The 27,442-nt window shown below is 41.5% G+C and overlaps 1 protein-coding gene across 11 annotated transcripts in view; it reads right to left on the minus strand.

The window, feature by feature from the left end:
* LOC105835952 (bromodomain adjacent to zinc finger domain protein 2B) overlaps positions 1 to 27,442 on the minus strand; it is a 156,579-nt gene that overhangs the window by 78,065 nt on the left and 51,072 nt on the right. For all 11 annotated transcript variants that reach the window (XM_036284648.1, XM_036284652.1, XM_036284657.1 and 8 more), the window contains exon 2: positions 25,187 to 25,279. The gene's annotated coding sequence lies outside the window, so the exon portion shown is untranslated. The remainder of the gene's footprint in view (positions 1 to 25,186; positions 25,280 to 27,442) is intronic.

Genomic DNA, 27,442 nt, shown 5'->3' on the forward strand with positions numbered 1-27,442 from the left:
TCTTGCTTCTTTAAAATCTCTTTAAATAAAGTCTCTTTAAATAATATGACATCTCCCTTCCGATCTTTTTATTATCATTATCTATTTTTATGCGACACATTCATTTGGACGCGTCCTGATACACACAAGCGATTTCGGGACTGCTCAGTATTCTTCGGTTACAGAATCGGCGGTTCAGCAGGGCCCGCGGTTTTTTGTTGTTGTTGCGTGTCGCATTGAGACTATACGTCGCGCGTAACGACGTTCTTATGTAATCACGAGCTAGCTAAATATTCATGAATCTCGTTACAATGTACTTACAATGACGACGAGGAGGAATACCGATTTAACAGCGCGCATATTTCCACGCGCGACGTGTGTGTGTGTACATATAAAGATAAACTTGTACGGCAAACAAATCTGCCAGAGCCGGTAATACAGTTTGACTCGAATATTACGTATTGGTAAAATTGATCCGCCTGTTATTTTACTATTCAATGAAATCAAAATGTTATCAAACCGCTATCGTTATATCTTTACATAGCGGAGGCGTGCGTAATAATTAATAGCGTTTCCGGTCTCGTTAAATGAGGACGTTGTTGTTGGCGAGTAGAGGGTGGTAGCGATTCGACTTTGCTCTACGTATTCCTACGACCCGGAAGACGCGATATACCGCACCGAATTGTCACTCTTCGCTATCGTTATCCCGGCACACTTTTTTTAATAATTAAGACACCACCGAATATCCCTATATGAAATACCGACGGCACCGCTGGGAAACAATGGGAACGGGCGCGAACAATCGAATTCGTCGGCTCTCAATCACCGTTCACGCTACAACGAATCTATTCTCCCTCCCCCTCCCCCCACCTCCCCTCATTCTCTCTCATGTTCGCGTATAAATGCACCTTAAAAGGCCGACGCTGATCCGAGGCGAATTGCGCGCACTCATGTCAGGTGCGCGGGTAAAGGGAAAGAGGGGGGGGGGAGGGGTGGCAACGGATTAATTAATGGGCAGGACAACCGTAATTAAGCTTAATTAGCTCGGTCGTTAGTCACTGTGTTTATATAGTGTGCTTGTGGGCAACGGTCGCCGCGACCGCGCCGCATCGGGAGTCATCATTATCGACGGACGGCGGGGCCGCGGTGACAAAAATCCGCCCGATTCCGCTGGCCGCGGCGACGTTCCGGAATTTTATTAAACTCGCACGTGTGTGCCGGAGCGCGCTACAGCACGTATCTCCCGCGCGGGATCCGTTCGTTGTGGAATCTCCCGCTGCCAGTATCTTCCCGCGCAATATATCCCGAAAATGTCATCCGACAAAGAATTTCTCTTTACACATTTATTTATTTGCTCGCGGACAATTTTTGCGGAAATATCGAAACACAGCCGGCACGATATTTCACGATATAAAGCGACGCGTGTACGCTGTGTGCGATAATTAACATGCAATTTATGTAAATAAATTAAAATATGTGAAAACATGTGAAGATTCATTTACAAGACTCCTATTTGGCCATTTTTATTTTCGTTAAAAAAAAAAAGATTCTGTCTTTATTTGATAAAAATGTATCCCTCTTGGATATTTAAATTACATTTTTACAAACACGGTTTTTGGGGGTTTTATTCCATTTCTGCGTAATCGCTTTATAAAATTCGCGGTAAAGAGAGAAAGAGAGTTTATATATTTGAAACATAAATTTCCGTGCATTAATCGTGTATATTCAAGCGCGATAACAAGAACATTACCGTAAATGAGAATTTGCCGCTAACATCTTTTAAAGAATATCTCGACAATCTCACTCAATCGAGATACTAATGCCGATATGATATGGCGAAGATTGCATGGAGGTGCGTTAGAATTATAGACTATGGAACGCAACGTCTAATAATCTACGCTAAACTCGAAAGCTCGTTTCCGGCCGACACGCGTTCCACTGGGTAATCAAGATTACCCACGTGCATGAAGGAAGCGTATAAATATTTATTACGAATAAAAGTTATTAATTATTTGGCCGCCTAACTCCTGCCCGTTACAAAATATATGTATTAAATCTACGATCGAGCCGCGGATGGATTTCCGTGCTGCCGATCAATAGCTTTGAATATTAAATACAAGTTTATTTCAATCTAAATCGACATTGGGGTAAAACGAGAAAAACAAACAATTATGAATCTGGTATCGTCAATTAAGGAGAGGTTATTGTCGACGTTATTGAAATGTTACCTTAATTATTCGCGAATGACGTGGTACTAAGCGAATGATCAAGCAGCTTGGAATTCGAGGATCATCTGTCTCCTTCATCCGTCGATCTACGTAAACGTGCTTCGATCTTCGTCCAAAAATAAATTGCAGCGCGATCGCGAAATTCTCTCTTCTAGCTGTTATATAATTATCGTCGTGTTTAAATAATTGAATCACAAATCGAGGCTGGAAACTTCGGCGAGCGAGCTTTAATGCTTTATTTAGCGAAAATGGAAGTTTATCTTCGCTTCGAAATATCGACGCGCGTCGCGCTATCGACTGGCTTCTCTCTCTTTCTCTCTCTCTCTTTCTCTCTCTCTCTCCCTCTCTCTAATTGTACAGTTAATTATATGCCCGCTATCCTTCTCGCATCAACTTGAAAATGAGATTTTAATGAAACAATCTCGATTATATCGAAATGTTAACGAAACTGGAAGTGTATCTTCCCGTTTCGCAAAACCGTATAATTGCAAGTAACGACTCCCCTCATTAATTTTAACGCGCGGCGGAGTAATGGATTATGCGCTCTCGTCTTAGTCCGCGGGGTTACGATGTTTTGCGATGTAAATCGCGAGCTTTTTGAGCACTAGTACTTTCTCGCTTCTTTCGTCGTATAAGTGTATATTATCCCGAGAATATCGCTCCCCATTCCCCATCCCCTCCCCCCTTTCGGGCGCACGCGGCAAACGCCGCGCGCGCGTTCCCGCGGCTTCGAGTCTCCGTCGTCGTCGTCGTCAGCGTCGTAAATAAAATGGACGCGGAGGCCGGCGTTGCTGCTGATCGTGCGGTACCTTGAATAAGTTAGAAGGGCTTGTTCGCGCGCGCTCGATCGATACCCCCGCGGGGCTCGAAAGCCCGAAACGTCGACGATGCGCGTCGCGTCGCGTCGCATTGGCCACGTTCGTTCGTTCGTTTCCATTCGTCTCTCGGCGAGAACGTGTCTCATCGAATAGACGGACCGGACGAATCCGGTCTTAAAAGGACGAAACGTTCTCTCTGGAAGCCACTCAGCGTGATTTCTCTGGGCAAACCAGTTTCGCGCAGGCTGGGCGGCGAGCGATGCGTCGCCGGTCTTCTCTCCCTCGGATTCCGCCGGTGCCGCAGTTCTCGGGTCCGGGGAGGAAAAAAAGAAGCGTTTTGGCAAGCCGAACGAGCGAGCGGTCAGCCTCGTCCCAAATATCAGGCGGCGCGGCGCGACGCGACGCGACGCGGCGCGGCGGGTCGATAACGCGAGACGCTCCGCTCCCGTTCGTTGTTGCCAATGCAATCGTTCGTTCGTTCGTTCGTTCGTTCGTTCGTTCGTTCGTCCGTCCGTCCGGTCGCGCAGTTATTTAATGCGGAGAATATATACGGCTCGCTCCCGATCGGAAAATATTTCGCCGCTCGCATCCAGCGGAAATGGCGAAGTTGCATAAGCTAAGTACGCGGCAATCGAAATTAATGCAGGAGATAAACGGCGGAAAATCCGTACGCTAATCTCGCAACATCAGTTTCCCAGTAACATGTAGCAGCACCAACGAGAATAATGCCGAATCGTAATATTTGATTTCGTAACGGTGATTTAGAATTCAGGAGAAAGATTTTAAAGGCTGTGAAATATTTCGTTCTTTTTTTTTTTCAATTATCCGTCACTTGAAATATTGAAAAGCACAGTGTAAAAGAGATGAGATCCATAAACACGATGGGCCTTAAGCACCGTGCCACTTATGTCATAAACACGCGATTACGGTAGCGTGATATGGTATAGCGCTGTTATAATACACATTAATGTTATAATAATACGGTTTGCAGTCCGTTTTTTACAGTGATAAGTAAAGGGAAATTTGTTTTTGTTGATAATGTAAATTACTGCGATTAAGTGCAATTTAATTATAATGCAAACCGTATCGAATATCTCGAATACGAGCAAATTTATAATGACGATCGCTTCCCTCCTCGCCCACCCCTCCCCACCCCCTTTTACATGCGTTGGTTCGGCGAGTTCAGTTTATCCGTACTGCGTCGGGGATCAAAATCCGTGGAGAAAAATTAATGAATGGTATATTCACGCGCGAAATTAAATTCAATTTTCATCAATATCCGCGCGAATGAATTACACGAAATACAAATAATTTTATTATCGGCAATACTTTTTCGTCGTTGTGTACGGAAGAATAGGCGTTGTACGATACTGACGAGAACGATGGAACTTTTTCAAGTCAAGTTTTTTTTTTCCCCCTCCCGACAACCTTAAGTCCGTGCAAATGTATCCTCGAATTTCGCCTCAGACGTGCAGACACGTTATTCCTACGTTCCGTTTTCTTACTCGCCAAGCCGGGGATATCGTCGAAATTCGATCGCAGGGCCCCCGGGGCGGTGAGAGGGAGCCGCTAACGAGAGAGCCAGGAAACTCTCGCGGCAAGAAAATGAGCGAATGTAACGGCAAGAAAACAGGTTGGGAATATCGCACACGGTCCGACGGGGGCTTTACGTGCGGCGCTGCTGATTACGGGGGCGATCGAGGCCCGGCAGCGTATATTTGGCAGCGCCCTCGCGCGCACGATGCATCTCGTAATTGCGATGCACCGCCAGTTTTTGCGGCGCGTCTAACGCGCGAGCGGAACGGCGGCACGATTTCGCGCGCATGCAAGAACCCGCGTACTCCGACATACAGGGTTGTTCCGGCAGATCGAAGAAACGCAATCTTGACCGACGTTACGAAACGGAAAACGACAGTTGGATAGACGAGCCGATAAAAAATGTCGACGAGAAAAGGTACGTGAAGTAGATAGAAAAAAAAACGTTTTATTTTGCACGTTTCACGAGAGCTTTAATTATTTCGCGAAGATGTAGGTCGACTTCGAATATTCCATCGAAGCTTTGCCGAGTTCGTCGGGCACGATGTTGCGGAACAACTTACACGGATACGCCGGCATTCTACGGCAACGGCCGCTCGAGTCCCCCGCGTGGGAGAGCAAGGAATGCAACACCACGCTCGCAAGACTTTAACGCCGCGTTCGGGGTATATTACGCCGAAACACACGACCGCAGAAAAGTTTCGCGCCGCTGCCCGCCACCTTACAGCTCGTTACTACCTCGCAACGCTCGTCCGCGGACGCTGTTTTCAATTCTGATAACGGGGAAATGATGCACGCGCGTCCGACGCGATGCTATAGCCACCTCCATTGGTGTGCGATATCGAACATTGTTTGAGAAGATTACTTTTGGAGCAACTCAAGTAGATAAATTAAAATTCATTACACGCTTCTCTCTCTCTCTCTCGTTCTCGGATAATTTATCGCGGTAATGCGGGTTTCAACGGGAAAACACACGAATTCACTTGATATTCTCACGTATTAATTGTATGTTAATTGTATTTGAGTTAATTGTTGTATAATTAAAAATCCACCTTTATAAATGTAAAAGTCAACCAAAAATCAGAAGTCTTATGCTAATTTCGAAAAAATATAATAATTTTCTCTTTGATTATAAATTATTTTCTTGTATAAAGTATAATGGTCATTTCATGAACTAACTTCATGAATTAACTTATTTATTTCAGCCATTTTTTTGTTAATACAACCAGCATGTAGAGTCAGCAACATTAAATTGAAATATCATGCTGTTTTTCACCAAAACACGCATTGACTATTTCTAAAAGAAGAATCGCGTAAAAACATATTTTAACAATACCTAAAAGTATTTATTTGATAACAAGTGTGTTGATTAAAGTATAAACGCGATACATAAATTGAATGTACCGGTGTCTGTCTATTTATAAAGTTGCAATCTGTTCAATATTTTCGAGATATTTATTCGTTTCGAGGGATTTTACCGGGCAAAACTCGATTTTATTACTGCGAATGATCCTTATAGATCGGACACACAATTCACAAGGACTCGTCGCGTCGAGAGATGTTCGCGAAGCGTAACGAGAAGTCGTCGAAGCGAGTCGCCCTGTCTTCTTGAAGAGAGAAAAAGAAGAAAGGAAAGGATGGAGATCCGTCCAATTGTATCGTTACGAGCTCTTGCGCTCGCGGACGACGGTGAAACTTCTTGTTACCCAATCAGTATGCAAAGAGCATTTAACGAAGAAGAAGCGCGCCGATTTTCGCGTCACGCCGTAGAGACACGTCTCGATTACGGGAACTGATCTGTTGCAAAATTCGATGACGAGTTGCGACAGTAAAATTTCGGCGCGTGAGGTGCAAAATTCACCCCTCGTTAAAGTCGGTCCTCCTGATCCCTTTGTGACCGAACGCGTATCCCACGATATTGCAGTATCTTCGGTGACGATAGCTCGTAACGACGATTAGACACTCGCGTAATTGATTTGCCGCGTCGACGCCGATTATTTCTATTATTATCGTCAAAAGAGTACTTGCGCGCGAGAAAAACGGAGGCGACCGAAGAAGCCGCTCATTTATCGCGAGCAGCCGCATTTTAGATTTTATCGCCGTAATTACAGATCCTCCTTCGACCGGTATTTACCGCGCTTTTTAGGGCCAGTAGTAAACGAGTAAATAAAACTTTTACGGCCATATCTGGCGGCACCTGCACACACGGCAGCAACGAAGACCCGAAGATCGTACGTGCGTGCGTGCATACGCACGATGACGCCGGTAACGTGTACGTGTCTCGCACCGCGAACGAATCGAATGGCGTAAAACTCGATTCCGTTACCTGCCTGTCCTCTCTCTCTCTCTCTCTCTCTCTCCCTCCCTCTCGTTCCGATCCGCTCGTGTCCCTTCCTTTCTTCCCCGTACGTGCATCCCTTCTCTTTTCGTGGACACGCGGCGGATACGCAATAACGTACCTATGTACACGAAAAAAACGATTTTGTGCCAAAGCACTCAAAAATTTTGCTATAAGACACTGTTCGGAAACTCTTGTTAGACTATGAAAATTATTTTTAGACCTGTATCTAACTAAAATAATAAATTTGTCAATATTTTTGCAAAACTGTTTTTCTTTCGTGTACGCGTGCGCATACAGAGATTCTTATCAGAAATATTATGCTACAATGACATTTGTTGGACGTTATGGAAACCCAATTGAGCTGAGAGAGAGAAGAGAGAGAGAGAGAAGAGAGAGAGAGAGAGAGAGAGAGAGAGAGAGAGAGAGAGAGAGAGAGAGAGAGAGAGAGGAGAGAGATCGAGCGAGATGGAGAGATGGGGTAGCTCTAACGTGAGCGATGAGAGAGAGATATATGCAGATTCTCCTCTCTCGTCATTCTCTAGCTCCGTCTCTTACTCTGAGAGAGATAGAGAACTGTAAATTTATTCCGAATAATAAAATTGAAATATATTCTTTGTTTTGGTATCGTAAACTTCCAAATTTGGCAATTCCAATTCTGTACATCTGTGAAATATTCGATGTCTTGTTCAATATTGAAAAAAGATGTATTTCAAGAGGCTAGAGAATTGTGCAGCTATATCTTACCTCTCTACTCGCTATAAGAAAATAGAATTTTTTAATTTAGCATATTTAAATACCTGTGATTAAATTTATTTTGAAGTAATTTTTAAAATATAATACTTTCGTTAAAGTTAAACATAACTGATACCTTTTATCATAATTTTAACGTTATGTTTAAACCGCTAACGCAACACCAATGTTGGAAGATGGCGTCACGTTTCCTAATGAGCCTCTTGTCCACGTTGGTTATTTATCAAAATAATTACGTAATTGAAGTAATGATTGGTTGGGTCAGAGTTTGCGCTGAACTTGATCTAATTTGCGTAAGACATTGACGCATAAACACCACACGTTTTGATACCAAATGCGATCGCGTATATCGGATAGTTTGACAACCGCTGTAAGTTCATTATCCTCCTGTCACCGGTGATCTGACCGAGATAACAAAATTGTGTCGGGAACGTGGCAGTCGAGCCTGATGATCGATTATGTGCGGTTAGCAGAGCGGTTTAACATTATTACTACAGATATATAAGTCTGATTTCAGTTTTTCGTTAAGGTTAAATACTTTTCGATGTCATTAAAAGAGAGAAAAAGAAACACGTTCCGCGCACGTTCATAGAAAATGTGCCGTAAATTTCCATGATGACGCGATAGAGAAAGGCTCTTTTCCTCGCGATTATTCACGATTAGCTCGGCCTTTAATAAACCACAATCGTATTTTGCCCACATTGGTACTCGATACTATCCGATTTTCGCTACCATAACGCAGAAATCGCTCTCTACTGACGTCCGCTTAAACGAGTGTCCCCGATATATAATTTCTCTGAAATTCTCTCATGTCACGTAAAGTCAATCGTGAATCGCGAAAATTTACATGATCCGCCTCTATGAAAATAACCAGACGCTATACGTGCAAACGCCAACCATGTGGCCACTTATTACACGTGCATTTACATAACAAAGCGCAAAAGTATAAAATGCGCGTAATAAAGACGCGTTTCTTGTGCTTGCTGCAGAAACACGAGAGATGAGATAGCCAGGCAATCCATAGATTTAAATATTCAGTAGTAAAAGATAGTATTAATTCATCACATTTTATTTTAGTACTGTATTTTACTGTAAATTATTTGAAAATATAATAATTATATGGAGATAATGGAAAAATATGTACATTTTAATAGATATATAAATGACACGGGGAATTTTTTAATTTTTCATTCATATTCCCGTGCAAGGTTAAGGCGAAAATAAAACTGCGAATAAATCGAAAATGAAGTTAAAAACTCCATCACCGTCTCACTTTCACTCGCTTCAACTTACTTTTCTAACTCAGCTGGCGATTGTGTCCTCGATCGCTATACTTTCTCTGAAACGTGTGTCTATAGCTTCAGTCCGATCGGACCTGCTTCGGTATCGAACCGAAATAAACCCGCGCGATGAATTTAGCGGCGCGTTTTTAAGAACCACGAGTTATGCGCGCGTTAAAACTCTCTCTCTCTCTCTCTCTATCTCGCTCTCTCGTCGTACACACGCCGGGAATGCGCGATTGCGCGGCGCCCGCGATATCTATTACAAAAGTACGTGTCGTACGGTGCGCATAATTCTTCGGAAACGCACTCGCGTCACGGAAACACGGAATTAACCTGGATAACGGCGGGGCGAATTCACGAGGCCGACCCCGACCCCGACGCCGACGCTGACGCCGCCGACGTTGCCGCCGCCCGCCTGCCTGTCCAATCCGGATAATGAAACCGCGTATGTGCGGGATATCATGGGCGCGGGCTCTTCGATTATTACATCGGGCGAATTCCAAATTTCTCGTACATATCTCCCGTCCGACGCATCGAAAACTCGCCTCCCCGGCACCTGGCATCCGGACCCGTATCGACCCGACCGCATTCGCGCTATGCGTACGTACATCACGCGGGGCGTCATCGCACCGTCGCGAAATGATTGCGCGCGAGGGGTGGGGAGGGGGGCAAACCCTCGTTGCACGAGCTAAAATCATTGCGGTAAATGTGCGCGAGGCGCGACGGTTAAAGTCGTCACGAGGTACAAGCTGCAGGAAAACTGTCAACGTGCACAAAATGCTCGACGCGCTATGAATATCTCGCCGATCGTTATTTCTTACGGCTATACGTATCCGTTTTTTTTTTCCTCGCCGGCATGTAAAAATTCTATCGAAAAACATCTTCTCTCGTCATCTTGTCACTCGAGGCGCTAATACGAGCGTGTCCGACGTGGCCTTACATCCGGCGTACCGTTTCCCTCTCGTTACTGCGAAACTGCACGCGAGAGGAATTTATTGGCATATAATGCACGGTATACGCGGTATGTTACGTAACTTGACGTATGTATTGCCGATACGTATACATCGGGGTGTTCTGACTGTTGTCTTTTCAGCCATTTGCGTGAAAGAATAAACGGCGAGATGTCTCGAGGCGTCAAACGGTTGCTCCATTACAAAGAGAAGAAACCCGTTTAACATCGAATACGAGAGAAGAGTCTAATGATTGAGGTTTAACCCTAAAGCACCACCGTGGATGAATATTCCACTCGAGGTAATTCAAATTTAATATAGTTTTTGTTATTATAATTTTAGTAGTTTACAATAACATTTGATAACATTTTTTACGTGAAATTAATGTTATTCTAACACACCTTGCAACATCTGAAAATCTAAAAATGTTTTTAAGTGTAAGAAAATTCTTAATTTTGTGAGTGAATTTTCGCTCAGAGCAGTGTCAAAACGTCAGAAAATTGCGATTAGCATCTTTAAGGGTTAAAGATATTCTGTCATGGAAACTCTTTTTTTCGATCAACTTTGAAAAGCTGGAGATATTTAACATGCAAGATCGAGTGCCTGCAACAAACGAGGGCGATCGTTAAAATCGCGCTCAGAAAAACATGATTTTGAACGCGCTGCAAAATTCAATTCTGGGACACTCTGTATGAGCCTACCAACGGCTGCACATTTTCAAACGGGTGCGCAATATTCGGACGAGTTAAGCGGATGGTGCGGCGATGAATTATGAAAGTGATTAGTTATGCTCGTCACAGATGCTACCTCGGTAGATAAAGAGCGGTCTCGCTTCCCTCCACGCTTCGCGCACACACGAGTTTCCACAGATGCAGTTCAATTTTCACGTAATCGCCGGGATCAATAACGAGTCACAACCGAGATATCTCTTACATAAACAGCTAAAGGAGCCTTATAACACAGAAGTATCCTTCGCACTTTCGTGACGCCTCAGAATCAACAGTATTTGTCTCAGAGATATAACCACGTTTCACTAATGAAATTATTGCTTTCAAGGTTGCTTACGAAATTTTGAAAATCAATTAGAAATCGTCTCCCAATTAGCACGTACTCCTCTATGAAAATTTTCAAACAAAATGAATAAAACATAGCTCGTTTTTTTTATCATTAATAATATAGATTTGTTGCCATTCCGAAATTGGTTTCTCTCAGGTCGGAGAGATATTCGCAAAATTAACAAGAATTCTAATTTTGGGGATTATTATGAATATCTCTGGAAATAAATTGAAAAGGACGTACATAATTAATAAGACAATTTCCGTATTACCTCTGGGACCTCTCATCTACGAGTACGTGTGGCACCTATCATATCCACTGGCGATTTTTAAACACCCTGTATAAAGACACGGGATTAACGAGATTAAGCCGAACGCGCATTCGCTGTAAAAGAGGAGGATCAACGTTGCACCACGGCACGGAAACCGGCATAAAATACCACGTGGCTTGAGAACCCGGCGCGCGGTAAACGCCGGGACTTTCCCGGCGTACCACGCGCGCACATGTGTATGTGTGTGTGCGCGCGCGCGTGTGTGTGTGTGTGTTTGTGTACTCGTTACATGTGCGTGTGGCGTGTGTACACACGCGTGACGTGCGTGCGCGCTAGCGTTGAAAACGTCGAGTCCAACAATGCGTATTCGCGGCGGTTCGTTTTCCGGAAGAATTATCTCAATTTATCTCCTAGCGTTGCGTTATAATAGCTGGGGTTTTCTATCGCAAACTCGACTCCGCGCTTGATGGATTTCCGAGGACGATCGACACGCCGACGTGGATTATCGGCTCGAGTTCCTGCAATAGCTTTACGACGAGGTGAAATCAGATGATAATGTCTTTTCCTCGTACCCGCTAAATCCGTCATTTCATCATAACGTATATCAAGCCGTATGCAAAACCAATGGATTCGCTCCGGCGTCACACAATGACTGCAGATAATTTTAATCGTATCACATTAAGCAACACAGAAGTAAGTGACATTTCATAGTATTTTCGTAATAACGCAGAATTATATTAGCCTCCTCCCATTTCCACGCTATTGTGTTCGCGGTATAAATATTACTTAATCCCAAATGTGCATAATGCGATCAAGTGAAGTTTGCACTTGCGCTAAATACGGAATTCCCATCGATAAATTTGTCCCCCGCGAAGCTTAGATCGAGGATATGTCACTTCACCGATGAACGTTCGCAATTGACGTTTCGTATAATGGAATGTTCTGAAGAAACCGCGAATACTTGATCGTTCGTAATGCCGCGTAAGACCGACCGAATGCGTCATCGGCGATGTTTCTTCGAAACGGTAAGAAAGATGATTGCGAAAACAAACGCACGAGCGTTTTCTCGAGTCCTTCGAGACGCGATTACGAGAGGCGTTCTCTCTCGTTCGCAGCTAAATCAGCTTGCAGTTAAGTCGGACGTTACGTTCGACTATTCTATGCTATTTCCGCATTGAAAGTGCCGACTTTTCCTACTATTTTTTTTCCCCTCTCTTATGTTGCAACGACACAGTCGTGGGAGATCGAGAAGATTCTAAATTCCTACCTGAGCTTGTAAAGCAAATGGTTTTGTACGAACGTGACTTCAATAGAAACCGTCGAGCCACGCGTTACAATAAAACGCCCCAAAAACTGAAACCTAGTCAATGTAAATCGAAATATTGAAACCCAGACGTTTTATCTCTATCATAAAATGCCGACGAGCGTTCTGTAATTGTTAAGATGATGAGATAAATGACATTACACGCTCTCTGCTTCGTTCATTCTTATCTACGCATTTCGTCATTTCTGTGCCTTCGCTAAATACATCGCGATATTACCGCGAGATAAAAGAAAAAAAAAATGAGAGAGCGCGCATAAAGGACGAGAACGTCGTCGTCGTCGTCGTCGTTGCGACGCAGTGCAGCGAACGGCAGTTACATTCGACTGCGAGCGTTTTGTCACGAGCGCGGCGTTCGCTAAGCAGCTGCCTCTCCACCGAGGGAATCGTAACGCGAGGAGGCAAACCTACGGGAGGAAGGCGGCAGATGTAAACGGGAGAAGCTTTTACCTTTAATGGATTCGCCCGGGGGCCAACGGGATCTTCGGGGTTGAAAATACCTCGGTGGTAACAAAGTTTCATCACGACCGGCAACGCTACCTGTACCATTCTACCTACGCAGTGAGATGGGCCACCCGATCTGCATCTCCATTTAAATTTTAATTGCAGGCGCGATCGGACTAAAAAAATCAAGCGCAGATCTCGTCGGGACCTGACGAGTTTCGTGAATTTCGCGGCCGCGGAAGATCTTGTTACCTTGACCTCGCCAATTAAAACCTAGAATTGAGGGGATAATGAAAAATAAGACGGCAAACAAGACGAAAGAACACTAAAAAGATAACAAAAGATACAGTTTCTTTCCGTGAGGCTATTACTTCGATCCTCATTAATACCAAAAGTTATGTTCTACCTAATTAAAAAAAAAAGGATAGACGAATGCAGATAAAGAGTATAAACGAATGATTGATATTTACTCATTTTCTAAACTTTTTATTTCCGGCGACACTAAACTTTCTCAAAACTCGTTCGCTTTACATTCCACAGGTTTAATCTTTTGAAGAACTTCCACGAGAAAACTGACTTAATCAGAAAATTGAACAAGTTTTAAGGTCGTACTTATAATCATTATCGTTAGTTAAAGTCCGTGGGAATCGCGAGCAATTACAAAATACAGTGATAACTTTTATTTCACTAGAAGCCATTTTTAAGAGCAAAGTTCCATACTCACTCTTATCGCGGGATTCGGTCAGGATGAAAAGCGTCTCTTAAATCTCTTTGACGGGATATCGTTTTAATCATGACATCCACGAGATTATATCAACTTTTAATGACCTATTCTTGCGGGATGCCAATGTTAATATTCAACAACTCGACAGTTAAAAGGATCGACTTCCAATTTTTCAATCGAAACAAAGTGTCAGTTTAATTTGAAGCGCATGTAAAGATTTCTGTTTTTATTATTGCCACCGCTAATATTTCCAACTAAAATGGAGATATTATATAGATGTGGAAGAAGACAACGTGATGAAACAGGGAGTTTTTTTTTTCACGTAGTTTGCAAAAAGTAGAAAAAAGTTGGTTGGAATCGGCACCGTGTTTCCCGTATTCCCGCTATCCGTAATATTCGCGCTATTCACCGCTCGCAACGTGCTCGTATCCGCTCTCGCTGATTATTTGAATATTCGAGGCACCCAAAGCGTTAAATATTTCCGACCGGGTTTGCTCGATACACAGAGTATCCCGCTGAAAGTATTTTAATGACAGATTCTTTGACGTATTTCGAATGAATTCTTTGTCGAAAATTCTCGGAAACAAAATCTTGTCATTTTCAACATCAAATATCTCGACGAGTGCTAAATTGTATTTTCGTTGAAGTTTACTCGGGATTAATAAAAAATGAAAGCCTCGGCTATTCACTTTCGGCAAGACAATCACAAAATTATCATTCTTTACGCACGTTGAGTCACGATACTTTTGAGTTAATTTTCATTACTTTTCAAGTATAAACCAATTTTTTATTACATATTTATACTAACATGTACTTTAATATTTCTAGAAAGTATAATTGCTTATTTCAAAAATGTATATAAATGTTGTAACCAATTAAAGTATTCTTGGCTTTTCAAAGAATACTCAAAAGAAATTCGTAGGACAAGATTGTCGAATCGTGCGTAGAGTAGTTGATGTTAAGACTCAGAATTTTTTTTTACCAAGAATCAATTCCAAATTCGTCAAATGTCATCAAAGAAAATTTCGGTGTGTCACCTCGCATAAAACGTACGTGATCGCGACGCGGCGTCCATCGTAACAGTCAATATGTCGGAAAACGCAAACGCGCATTGCAAGAATAACACATAACATATATACGGCCGTGTCGGCTGCGTCACTGTGCGCTATCCAATTTGAAATAACGAAGGCACGAAATTCTACGCTGCGTTCATTGCATTCCGATATACGCTTAAAGCCAAAAACACACGCTGCGTAGCGCGGGAAGACCTTTGTGCGCGCCAAAAATGTTTATTGTAGTTGCAGTTGTAAGCTAATCCTTTGTTTGTTTCCGAACGATAATGTAGTGCCGACCGTACAGGTAACAACTCGGTTAACTATACTTAGATTTAATCGATGGCTGATGGAACCGGCATTTTAAGAATTAACCTTCAGCATGTCTTAGCTTTTCGAGAAAGAGAGAAGAAATATACATGTTTATGAAATATCTATAACACAATTCGTAAAGCGTTCAGAAGGATTATTGAAGTTTGTTTTTCGATAAAGCCACATTGAAGTTTTTTTTTCAACAATCAGTTTGTATAAATCAGCGAAGATCTTGAAATGCGAAAATCGATAACGCATAAGAACACTCCCATCGAAATTTCATCTCGTTAAGCCAATAAGAAGTGAAGGAAAATCACATTTCGGGCATCCCGCGCAGTACCGTGTGTGTCAACCTGTACGTGTGTCGATCTGCATCCAAGTCGATCTAATGGAACGTTTTCGCGAGCGTGAGACGAGCGTGTAATAAATGCGCGAACGGTCTCTCGGTCTCCCTCCTCCTCCTCTCCTTTCACGTATCACCGCTTTCATCTACGTCCATCGGCGCGCACGCGTAAGCGTGACATGCACGTATATACGCAACACATGTGCATTCACGCTGGCTGACACGCACCGCCGGTACGTTAAAAGACGCAGAGACGAGAAATCGCCTGCAACTGGATTCCACTAGGCCGGCCGGCAGGCCACAAAACTTGGCCGCGGCTCAAAAGAATCGCGTCCTCTTTCTCTCTCTCTTTTTCTCCCTCTTGCTTGGCCTTTCCCCTCTTTCCTCCCTGCTCACTCATCCAGCACTTCCCTCGCCCATCACCGTGCGGCTTTACGTTATACGCATTACCGAATTTCCCGTCTGTGCGACAGAAAAGACGAAAGAAGAAAGAGAGAAGGGAAAAAGAAGAAAAATTCATTTATTGATACTCCGATATTTTGATAGCCCAAGAGTACATGTTATACAATACAAAGTCAATATTAACTATTGTAATACTGACCCTACGACTCCGGAATGTTTTGTGCTCTACTGGCACATTTATATTTCTCTTACACCTACTTCTTATAGAGTTGTAAATAGACATAATTGTTTGTTTCTATTTTATAGATTTATATGACCGTGATAAGTTTTGTATCAGTGCTTAATGCGCAGGTTTATACGTGAATCAATATAATTAGAACTCTCGGGTGTCGCATAAAACCTACCGGCGTGAATTTGTTGCGCTCATTACACGGAACATTAGGTATTTGATATCCTATGCGAAAGTTGCCATTTGTCACGGACGATATTTAATTCTTGAGAGTGCACGGCATTCGAGACAACCCAGCAGGAATGAATGTGTCGAAACTGTACACGTCAGCATTGTTGAGAAGTTATAAATTCTAACGTATTCTCGGAGACTGGCGGATCTAGGAACTCCTTGCGCGACGCCGTAGACAATTAATGTGGAGAATTAATCCTTTTATAATAGTATGTTCGCGACATATACACAGTATGTAAATAAACACTCTATTATAATAACATAATGCTTTAATCGCAAGCGAAATATCAGGTTCGAATAGATACTTAAGAAATGTCGAGTTAAAATTTATATACGTAATAATTTCAAATAAATTGTAGTTTGTTCACGCAAAAGATTAGGTGACCATTACGTTCCTATTTTGTAATGAATATAATCCCCAACGCTATGTTCTATCGTAATGTGTACGATTTAACGAGTATCTGTAGAATGTAATAAATGCCATGAAGATGTACGTTCTGTCCATCAATGACCGTCAATAATAAACCGCTACAAGATACGTTCCGCATATAAAATTCACTAATTAAACAATTCGCGTGGCAACCGATCGCTAATAAGAGGCAAATTAAACGCCGTAATATATTGGATTTGTTAAAGGTTGCGCCTAATCTGCATCAATTCGTGATCCCGAATTAGGTCCTCGATAAAAAAAATAATCAAAATTTATGCGGCACTCGTGCCGAAAGGTAGAAGGTTAAACCTCGCCGCGCGCGTGCGACGGAAAAATGCGACGCGATAGCTCGCGGCGGGGCGAAACGCGGACGTTCGTGTCATTTCCAGGTCGTTTAAGCCCACGTATAAACGCGTACAGCTGGCTTGGCTTGGCTTGGCTTGGCTTGGCTGGCCTGGCTCGACTCGGCTCCGGCTTGGCACAGCTGAATCCAGAATTCGTCTAGCGTGCCTCTTTACTCGTCGGCCACACGGGCCGGGAAGGCAGAAAATTATCCCTCGAAACCTCTCGATCGTTCTTTCTCTCCTTGTTTCACTTCTCTCCCTCCCTCTCGCTCTCTCTCTCTCTCGCCGCGCACCGGTATCCTCCCTCTCCGCTACTAACGTCCCTATCTGTCTCGCACTCTTGCTCTTCCTCTTTCTCGCTCTCTCTCTCGTTCTTTCTGTCTCTTCCTCCTCCTCTCTCTCGCCGCGCCTCGCTCCACGCTCTTTCTCGACCGTCGTCCGGGTTCCATCGTTTTCGCGTGTGTACGTGGGTAAGGCGCTCGATATTTCAGGCCGTCGCCCACGAGAAACGCAGTTCCTGGGGGCGTGTTCCGCCGCACTACTACCATGGACGACGACGACGACGACGACGACGACGACGACGACGACGACGACGACGACGACGACGACGACGACGACGACGACGACGACGACGACGACGACAGTGGCGGTGGCGGACTAAGCTCGGCGTTACCTCGCCGTCCGTTTACATCAAGAACGCAAGAGAAGAAACCGAGAGAGAGAGAGAGATAGAGCTCTCTGGCATAATTTCCGGCGGAGACGCCGGCGCGCGAGCGGCGAGCGCGCGCCTCTTTCTGCTCGCCACGTCCGTCCCCGAGCGAGTGCGCGACCACGGGCGGAACCAGCGCGCGCGGTCGAGCGGGCGCGAGTAATCGAAATTTCGTTGCCTGTGAACTGGGATTGGAGCCGAATGTAATTTCAACGAGTTCGATTCTGCCGGACAGCGAAAAATGGATCGCTTTATCCTTCCAGTTGTCGAGTCTCCGTTATTACGAGTAGACGCAAAGATAAAGTTTCGAGTGCCGATAGCATCGAAATTCCTTTTAGCTGATCGAAATTATACCGATCTCGATGCCTCGGTCCTATATTTTCAGCCACGGAAAGAAACTCAAGCAATTTTAAGGTGATTCCGAAATCAATAGAGCTAGCGTGAAATATTTTGGCGACGTATGAAATCAATAGTGGAAGAAGAACGGATTTATATTTGTTTCTTCATATATAAAGTTCGTAGCTTGCCTTTTGTACAGATAAACCTATGATATATGCAAGAAATGGCTATTTAACTGTTTTACAAAATTGTAAAATAAATATTGTTTATGTAAACGTAAATGTTATTTTTCACAATATTATTTTTCGTTAAAAACTTAATGCTCTTACTTAAAAAGACAGAAAAACATGTCGGTGGAAAATAGTCGGTCTTATTCGAAATTCGAGAGAACGATTCCAGTTGAGTGATATTTTCGGATAAAATACGGTATGCGCGCGAGTGCAATCGATATTCAAATGGATTCGAGTTACTGATGTCATAATAGATAAACTACATTAATGCTGGATGCATGAACGGCTAAGGTTTGTGTCTGGAGTTGAGTACTCGGACGCTTCGGAGTAAATCGGCGAAGTATTCCAACAAGATTAAGCGATTCGATACTCACTCGATCGAGCGGAACTAACTGCTCTCGTTACATGCATTTCGACAAGCATATTGTTAATGCGTGTAATTTATCATCTTATTTATGCTCTTCTCAAAGATTTTCATGGATTTCCACAGCTTTCGGTGAAAACGCGAAAACTAAATTCGAATTAATTCTTAGATTCAAATTTTTCAAGTAAATGAATGAATAAATCTTTTTTTTTTTTACTTTAAAAGCACTAACCCCCTAGTCTACAATAAAGGATTTAAGCTTTAAGAAATAAGAAACTAACCAATCACAGTAGTTTTTTATAAGACTATTCAGTTGTGATTGGTCAATTTCTTACGGTTTAGAACTTACATCTTCATTGTGGACAAAGCCTACTACAATTAATATTAAAGATTAAAATGCTAAAGAGTATTTTTATCTGAGTTGTAACAAGTATATACGAGAACGCAAAAGTAGTATTTTTTTACATTAAAAGCACTAAAAATAAATATCAAAGATTAAAACGGCAAAGAGCACTTTTATTAGAGTTATAACCAGTATATTGATGTAACAAAAGTAGCAATGATACTTTATGTTCGCGGCTAGTCACAAAGGTTTAAAAATATATATTACAAACGTGTCTAAAAGTGACGGCAAGAGTTTAGATCAAACTTATAAAAAATTTCATTCGATATCAAGAATAATATTTAAAAAGTCAACAAGCTTTCTGTACAGATTTATCGATTATAGGAATAAAAATAAATAAAATCAGAGTCCAATAATATTAAGTTTTTGTGTAATATATTGGAATATAGATGTCAATGGCCCCTTTCCTTTATATTTTTGCACATTGTTTTCTTTACGTCTTTTATTTTTCTCCATTTATAGTCGTTCGATTTTCGCTAATTTTAATTGAAAATTGATATGAGAGCAAACTTAAAATAAATAAAAGTAAAAATAAAAAATTAAAAAAATAGATAATCCCCTTCTGTGTAACAATATTTTTAGATTAATATAAAATTAAGATGCACTTAATATACGTTACATTGTACTGAAATAAATAAAATTTTCTCCTACGCAGAAAAGATCGATATTGTTATTATTATTTCAATGAGCTTTTCCCATTTTTATAGAAGCACATCCAATTCCGCCACTTTGAAATACGCGAGCGTAACTAGTCGAAGTCAATGTGCGAGTTACCCTCGATTGAGAAACTTCGAACCCAATTCGCCCCGTCATTATGGAGCACTTGTCCACCTCTGATGCGAGGAGCACGAAGGGGATTAACACTCGAGAATGCATCGCCACGTGGTGGCACGTGGTAAATGCGCCGCGCGCGCGCGACGTGTCACCAATTAACCCTTTATGGCCTAAATTTCTGTACATGTTGTCCCGCCATAGTCGGACACAAGTATAAATTTTGCACCTCCGGCTGTGAAATTTCTTTATACTCGCGCACATGTTCCACGATAAAACGCAACACTTTACAGAACGTGGTAGTAAATTTGTCCCGCGTTGCGGTGAAACGGCGTGTAAATTGAAATGCAAAAAATTATTCTAAAGAATAAATCTGCGAAAAAATTGAAATTACGAGATAAGAAAACAGAATTTTATCGCGTGAGGTATAACGTAACATGCAATTTCAATGTCAATACGGCCGTTAATACGCAAAAATAATTAGCGATATAAATTATCAGTTTACGAACTCTCGCGCAAAAAAAGAAATAACATTTCAATTAACATTGAATTAAACTGCGGGAAAGCGCACTTCCGTTATCAACATGTACATATATCGAAAAAGTTTGATATTTCTGTATTATACATCTGGAGTAACTGGCACGTGCCTCGGCGAGTTTCGCGACTGTCGTAGTTGAAAGTTAATGTGATCCCGCTCCGAGATAGAACATCCGTTTTAATCGGCTCAACTTGCCATTTAATTTTTCTCAATTACGGCGAAACGAGATATTTAATTACGAGAGAAATACATGTATCTTATTCTTCTACGGTGTGTAAATTGTATCACCATTAAATTAATTCCTTCCTGTTAGAGAAGAGCTTTAAAAAGAATGTCACGCACGACATCAATATATTTCTCTAATCGTTCGTAAAATCCAGTTTTTTTTCCCCTCTTATATTAATTGAGCCATTACTCACATTTCAAATACATTAAATCTCTCTTTCTCTCTTTCTCCCAATTAAATTTACGAATCTTAAATCTTGCAACACGTCGCGCTTGTTAGGAGAGATCTCGCGAGTCACTGGCTCGTCCGATACGAGTTGATAGCTCATTCCGGGGTAAAACAAACCCGAATCGTCGATGATGCATTTCGTTCGCGGCGCATCGGTGAGCTACGGTAATACGCGAATTAAAACAAAAAAACAAAAAAAAAAAAACTATTCATCGGCGCGAAAAGTTCCGACCGAGTGCGCTGACCGGGCACAAAGAGCAAGAACAATAAAATTTGCATAGATGTCGGATTAATAACAACGCGAAACGAGAGCTGTAAATCAAACGTGTCCAGCGACAGCGAAACGTTATATCATCTATTATCGGGATATATCTATTCTCGCCCCGCGCTCCGACGCGGTTTCAGCACGCGGCAAGAATTCTACCGTTCTCTTAAATTAATGACGTGTCACGCGCGGCATTGTTATGCGATATCGTCTCGAGCGATTGCCGAAAGAACAAAGCTATCGATCTTTGGAGTAATCAGGATCAAGATAAGCCGGAGAACAGCCTCGTATCGAGGCATTTATGCCTCTCCTATCAATGTTTGCATAATGCGCGGCAATACAGTGCGGGTACATTGATACAGAAAGTACACAGAGAGTAAAAAAAAAAAAGCGGAATTTATCTTTCCTGTTTAAACTTCTGCTCCGGTAAATTTGCTTTAATATAAAGAGAAAACAGAATATGTGCTTACTGAAGTTTAAATATAAAGAGTATAAAATGTACAAATTCCCTTGCAAACGCAAGAGAATTAAGCGTGTATATATATATATGATAAAAACAAAAGTTTCGATTTGTATCTGGTTTCTCCTTGCGCGGGAAGGAGAAGCGCGAAAGAGCGCCGCAATAGAGGTAAAGTCGGAATTTACGTTACTTCCACAAATTTCCCTCGCGTTTCGCAAGATGAGAAAATGGAGGGCTTACAACCGCGTTACATTCTAAACGTAACGGCCTCGCGGCATTTTCCTCGCGGAAACATCGGGACATCCTGGAGCGGCATCGAGATTGAAACGGCGAAAATGTGCGCGATCATCGCGCCCACGTGAGAAAATTCGCGTCCCCTCGCGTTCCCACCTGGCGAAATAACGTTCGCACGTAAGTAGCCCGGGTAACTGCGCGACGCGACAGCGCGGCGCGCGCGGCCTACATATCGCGACGTTTTGCAATTGTGCGATTTGACGCGGCGACAGAAAGCGCCGGTCGCAAGCAGAAAGCGTGTGGGTGGCTTCGATCATCGTCGAGGAAACGTGCCCGTCGTTGAGTCATTCCATGCGACGGCGAGTTCCCATAGCCCGGCCCCGCCAACGCCGTGCGCAAGGTGCCCGTGCATGCGCAGGCTGCAATCAGCCGGCACGTATCTACGTGTGTGCAGTAAGAGACAGAATTGTCCGTTGACGTCATCGTCGACGATTTATTCGATCCGCGCCCGAAGTTCGACACGCCTGCCGCCGCAGCGCGCTTACACGAGGTGCCTCCTCTCCGGGGCGCGAGCCGCGTGAATATTCTCCGGGGGGGGGGAACGCGAATCTAAATGCCGCCGTGAGGTCACCGGCGGCATAATTAAAATCATAATACCGGAGATTTGAACGACGGGTCACGTCTTGATCGATCAGCCGCGACGAGCCTTTTCGGTATAAGGATTATGTAACCGACTGGCAAGGTGTAAATTGTAAGTAAAAGATGTGCTACGCTTACGAGAAGTATCTTATCAGAAGCTCTCTTATCAGAAGAGTTAAAATTTACCGTTTCAGGATGCACAATATTTACAAAGAGGGGAAAAAAAATTTTTTTTTAATACAAAGTTTTAGCATACGCGTGTTCCGCGCCAGTTATTTTTGAAATGATTAAATTACATCATACGCATTAATGCACATACATATACTCGCGATATAAAAAACGTGAAAGTGATCTAGAGATGTTTGCGAAACATGTTCCATGAACTATGTTTTTAGAGATAGATTTCCACCGACAACACTTTTTGTTGGGTATTTCAGATATGCTTTACAAAGGGTGAGAAAGAGAGAAAAAATTGCTACATATATATCAAATATACAATTTGACCTGTTGTAAGAAAATTTTACTTTTTAAATCAATGAACCTACACAATAATCTGACGGATGCAAATGCAACATGAATTTATTAAAAATGTATTTTCGCACTGATATCCTTTTTTCTCTGCCCCGATACGTAATTCCAATTATGTCATAATTATACAGAGTATCCTAAAATTTATAAATTAAAATACTATACCAAAAAAAATTTGCGAAACATTAAGTAAAAGTTTTAAACAAGATTAGTATTTACGTGAAAAATACACAGAAAAAAAGTAATATAGTAAATAACATATGTGATTGCGGGCTGCCAATTACATAAAATACTCAATACAATAATATTTGCTATTAATGCAAGTACAATGTTGATACTGCAATAGCATATATTATTGTATTGAGTATATTTGTAGTTGCAGCCCGCAACTACATATCTTATTGAATATATTACTATTTTTTTTAGTGTATAAATAATCTACAACTATAAGTATACAATGTGAATATTTTACGTGACATATATGTAAACAATAATCCATATAAATGATATAAAATATTCAGATTTTATCAGAAATAGTGAAGATTATATTTCATTTTTATTTTTATTATTATATCCTTTTATTTTATAAATATTAAAGTCAGACATGTTAACAATTTTATAACTTGATTTTTTTCTGCATTTTGTTATTCAGTTTTAATTTATATTGCTTGTATTGTCTACATAAAAAAGATTTCGTGTAAACATTAACGTAAACGATATATAAATAATCCATGTAGACGTAATGTTGTAATTTACGACACAACCCTGGTTTTAAATGTTTTAAATTTTAAATCATATATATGTTTTCTGCAAATTAAAGCATTAAATTATTTCAACGAAACTAAGCGATTTCTCGTGGTGGGCAATAACATTATGTTTATATAATAACGTTTGTACAAACGTTCGCCACTCATCGAGCAAACCGCGCTTTCGATACGCGCGTCAGATGGAATTTGACTATATCATCGCGATGTGAATTTTACGTCACGCCGGATGCCACTCGTTTCATAGAAAACACTACAACGATACTCCAATATCCATGTTATCAGCCCGAAAACCGTTGTATCGATAACAAGTAAATTTTACTCGGTATTGCTCGACTATGAATCCAAAAGATTCGAAATTGTTACAATATGATCGAAACCAACTTAGCTTCATTTTAACTAGAAAGTAATAGTTGATCGCGCACGCGTGTGCCGCAGATTCCAATATAGTTTCCATTTAACGGGAACAATAATAAAAATTAGTATTATAACAAATTTTTCCATAATTAAGGTTAAATACACGCAGCCAACGATGAAGCGTCAATTGTTGTCGAGTTGTTTAATTTTCGTTTTCCCATCATCAACAGCCGCGAACAATTTGCTGTTTGAATTTTCCCCGATTTATGTCATTTTAGAGTTTGTATAAGCTCAATGTAAATAAAAGCAGGTATATCGTCATGTTAAGCACGCTAAAGATGCTATCAATTTTCGTTATTTTCGTCATGCAGATCGTCAACGGAATAAAACAGCGCTGCAGCAACTATATACAGGTCCGATTCGATTGAATACACCGTTGGTTCGAAAGCCACTACCGATAACGTGTCCACCGTAACCCCACCCCTTCAAATCCACAAAATTCCGGAATCCGGTCTGCCACGCACAGAATGAAACGTAGGGAAGAACGAGGATAATAAAAAGCCCCTGGTTTCGCAACTCCGCGTAGCTGCCGCACGAAAAAAATCTGTACGAAGATTTTACAACGTTCCAACTCCGCTCGCACGTGAAAATATCGCATGAAACAACGTAATCTGGCGATGCAAATATATGTCGCGTCGTTTCACTTATCTATTATATAGTTTAAAAATTCGTTTCTTTTTTAAATTACTTTAATAAATTATACTTTTTGTATTCTATATATTTTCATATAAGCAGCATGATATAACAGTTTACTGGCAATACGGTAACAATCGCATTTAACGTGTCATTTATGTCGCTTCAATCCGTTGAAAGAATATTTTTCGTCACTTTATTCCTTTTCTCGGATCTCGGTCAAAAAAGAAAACAGATTAAAAGCGATTGCATAATGGTTAAGTCTCAATTTTATATATATATATATATATATATATATATACCTAATGTTTAATTTACACAATTCTAATAGTTATATCGCATTTTGCTAAATCGCGGTCACAAAAAAATTTCCATGGATTATTTTTGCACGTACCTATTTTCTATCTCGGGCCCCATCGCAATAGATCCATTGGTGCAGCAAGCGCGATGTCAGCGCTGATCCTGTAATCGTTACTCGCCTTCGTCTCTGTAAAAGAAAAAAAGAATCAAAGGTAAGAACTGGAAGATATGGCGCGTAATCGTTATGGCAGTAGTAATTGCGGTGGTAATGACGGTTACGCATCATGCGGAGGCATGATCATGCGGATAAAGCGATTGCGTCGCGTCGGAATATGTGTCATATTATCGCGCAGTTATGGTTTCCGCAAAAAAGGATCGAGACGAAGAAAGAGCAGTAATGATGTTCATAATGTTTGCATAAATTAGTTTCTAAATACAGTACGCTATAACAACAGTATAATCCTTTTTTTTAACATTTAATTGCTTGAAAGGCGCCATTCTCATTCGTTTTGTTTACCTACGTTCTTGCTTCTGTGTTGATTAAACGGAAACATCCGATTCTATACATGTATCCCACATCTTTTTCTAAATCAAGATTACGTTTATACACTTATATAATTATTTGCTCATGTAATTATGCTAAATTGAGGTGCAACTGCTTTTGCACGTCGAAAGTGCTAAGCTGTACATAAGCGAGTACTTATGTTAGTTCGCTTCGTGCTAGTATTTTAAAGGTTACAAATATTTTGTAGTACACACGCGAGCACATAAATTACGCTTGACGTTATCTGCATATTATGCAAATTATTAAGTAGATAGTTGGGAAAGTAAAATTAAAATTCTTGTCAAAAAAAAAAAAAAAAAGAAAGAAAATACTCATTACCTTATTATAGCACCTTTCTCCGCACAAAGAGAAAGATTTTTTCAGATTTAATAAACACTTTCGTTCGACTATTCCAAAGCATACATTTCTTTGGTTTGAATAAATTTTAAACTTAAATTTAGATTTCTTTAGATTTAATAAAATTTATTAGAAACAAAGAAATATATGCTTTGGAATAGTCGAGCAAAACGGTTTATTAAATTTAAAGGGATCTTTCTCTTCGTGTGCAAATTTCTATAAATATTTCTAAAATTAATAAAGGGTGTTTTCCTAAACAATCCCCTTTTCTCTAAATACGTTTCATGATACGTGTAACTTGTTTGACACACATACGTAACGAAATTAAAGTACATTATTAAAATATTCACGTAATAAAGCGCCATTAATAACTGGATTCTCGTTGGTGACAATTTCCTATTTTGATCATGCGCGGCAACTTTCGTATCTCGTTTCGCGATCGACCCCGACGTTTCATAAAATTTCCCGCAAAATATAAGGAGCGGGAGCGATCGATTCGAAATCACTGGTGTTACAAAGCGGGAACCTCGCCCTAGCCGAAGGGCGTTCTCGGCACAGACGGACGACGACACAAAGCGGCCGCGCGCACACAAGTCCCTTTTCCCTGCGAATATATCGGCGGAGATCTACGTACCGCTTTCCTCTCTAGAAACCGCTCTCGATATCGTATCCCGCCTGCTACTTCCCCACCCCATGGAAATGCGTAAAATTCTAAATCTCTGTTCGAAACACGCATCACAAAATACGACGGTATCATCAATGGCAACACAGATGCCCCCAATCGTCGCTCGAAAGGGGTGCAGCAGCGCATATAGAAAAGGGATCATCGATTTTATGTATTATCCACTATCTCTACCACTTCGAGATCGCCGGATTTCAAATTGTCTATTGATAAAACTCGAAATAGTCTGCCTCCTCTTTTGCAGATTTAGAGACAACATTGACTTTATTTGAATCAAATTGTTTAAATCATGTTATCCCTTTCCTGTTTTTACTTTGGAGGAATCACGATCGAGTAAACATAATTATGGTGAATGTAAACGAGTGATGAGATGAGATGACGTAAATGATGAGCAAAACAACGATGATCATCATTTTTTCATTATTTCAAATGTACATATATCTTTCTCCTCTTTTTCCAACGACTTCGTTCGGATTAGACATACGCGGGTTTTGATTATTTCCCCTTTGTAAAACGTTTCGAGAACATCGAGGACGATTTCTATTCTCTCCTATTCCGTTCTATTATATTGCTTCTAAATTGCTGTCCTCTCGCGCATCCTTTCTCCGTTTCCCTCACCCCTTTCGCATTCTCTCGCACGCATACACGCGCGACATACGATCGGACAAAAGATAATCGCGGAGCTGCCTGTCGTGTTCCACAGCGCACGGCTTTCGGGTGTGCTGGTTGCCCGAAGGGGGTGACGCCGGGCGTCGCGAGGTAGTGGC

The sequence above is a fragment of the Monomorium pharaonis genome, chromosome 3 (assembly GCF_013373865.1).
Source record: "Monomorium pharaonis isolate MP-MQ-018 chromosome 3, ASM1337386v2, whole genome shotgun sequence".
NCBI lineage: Eukaryota > Metazoa > Arthropoda > Insecta > Hymenoptera > Formicidae > Monomorium > Monomorium pharaonis.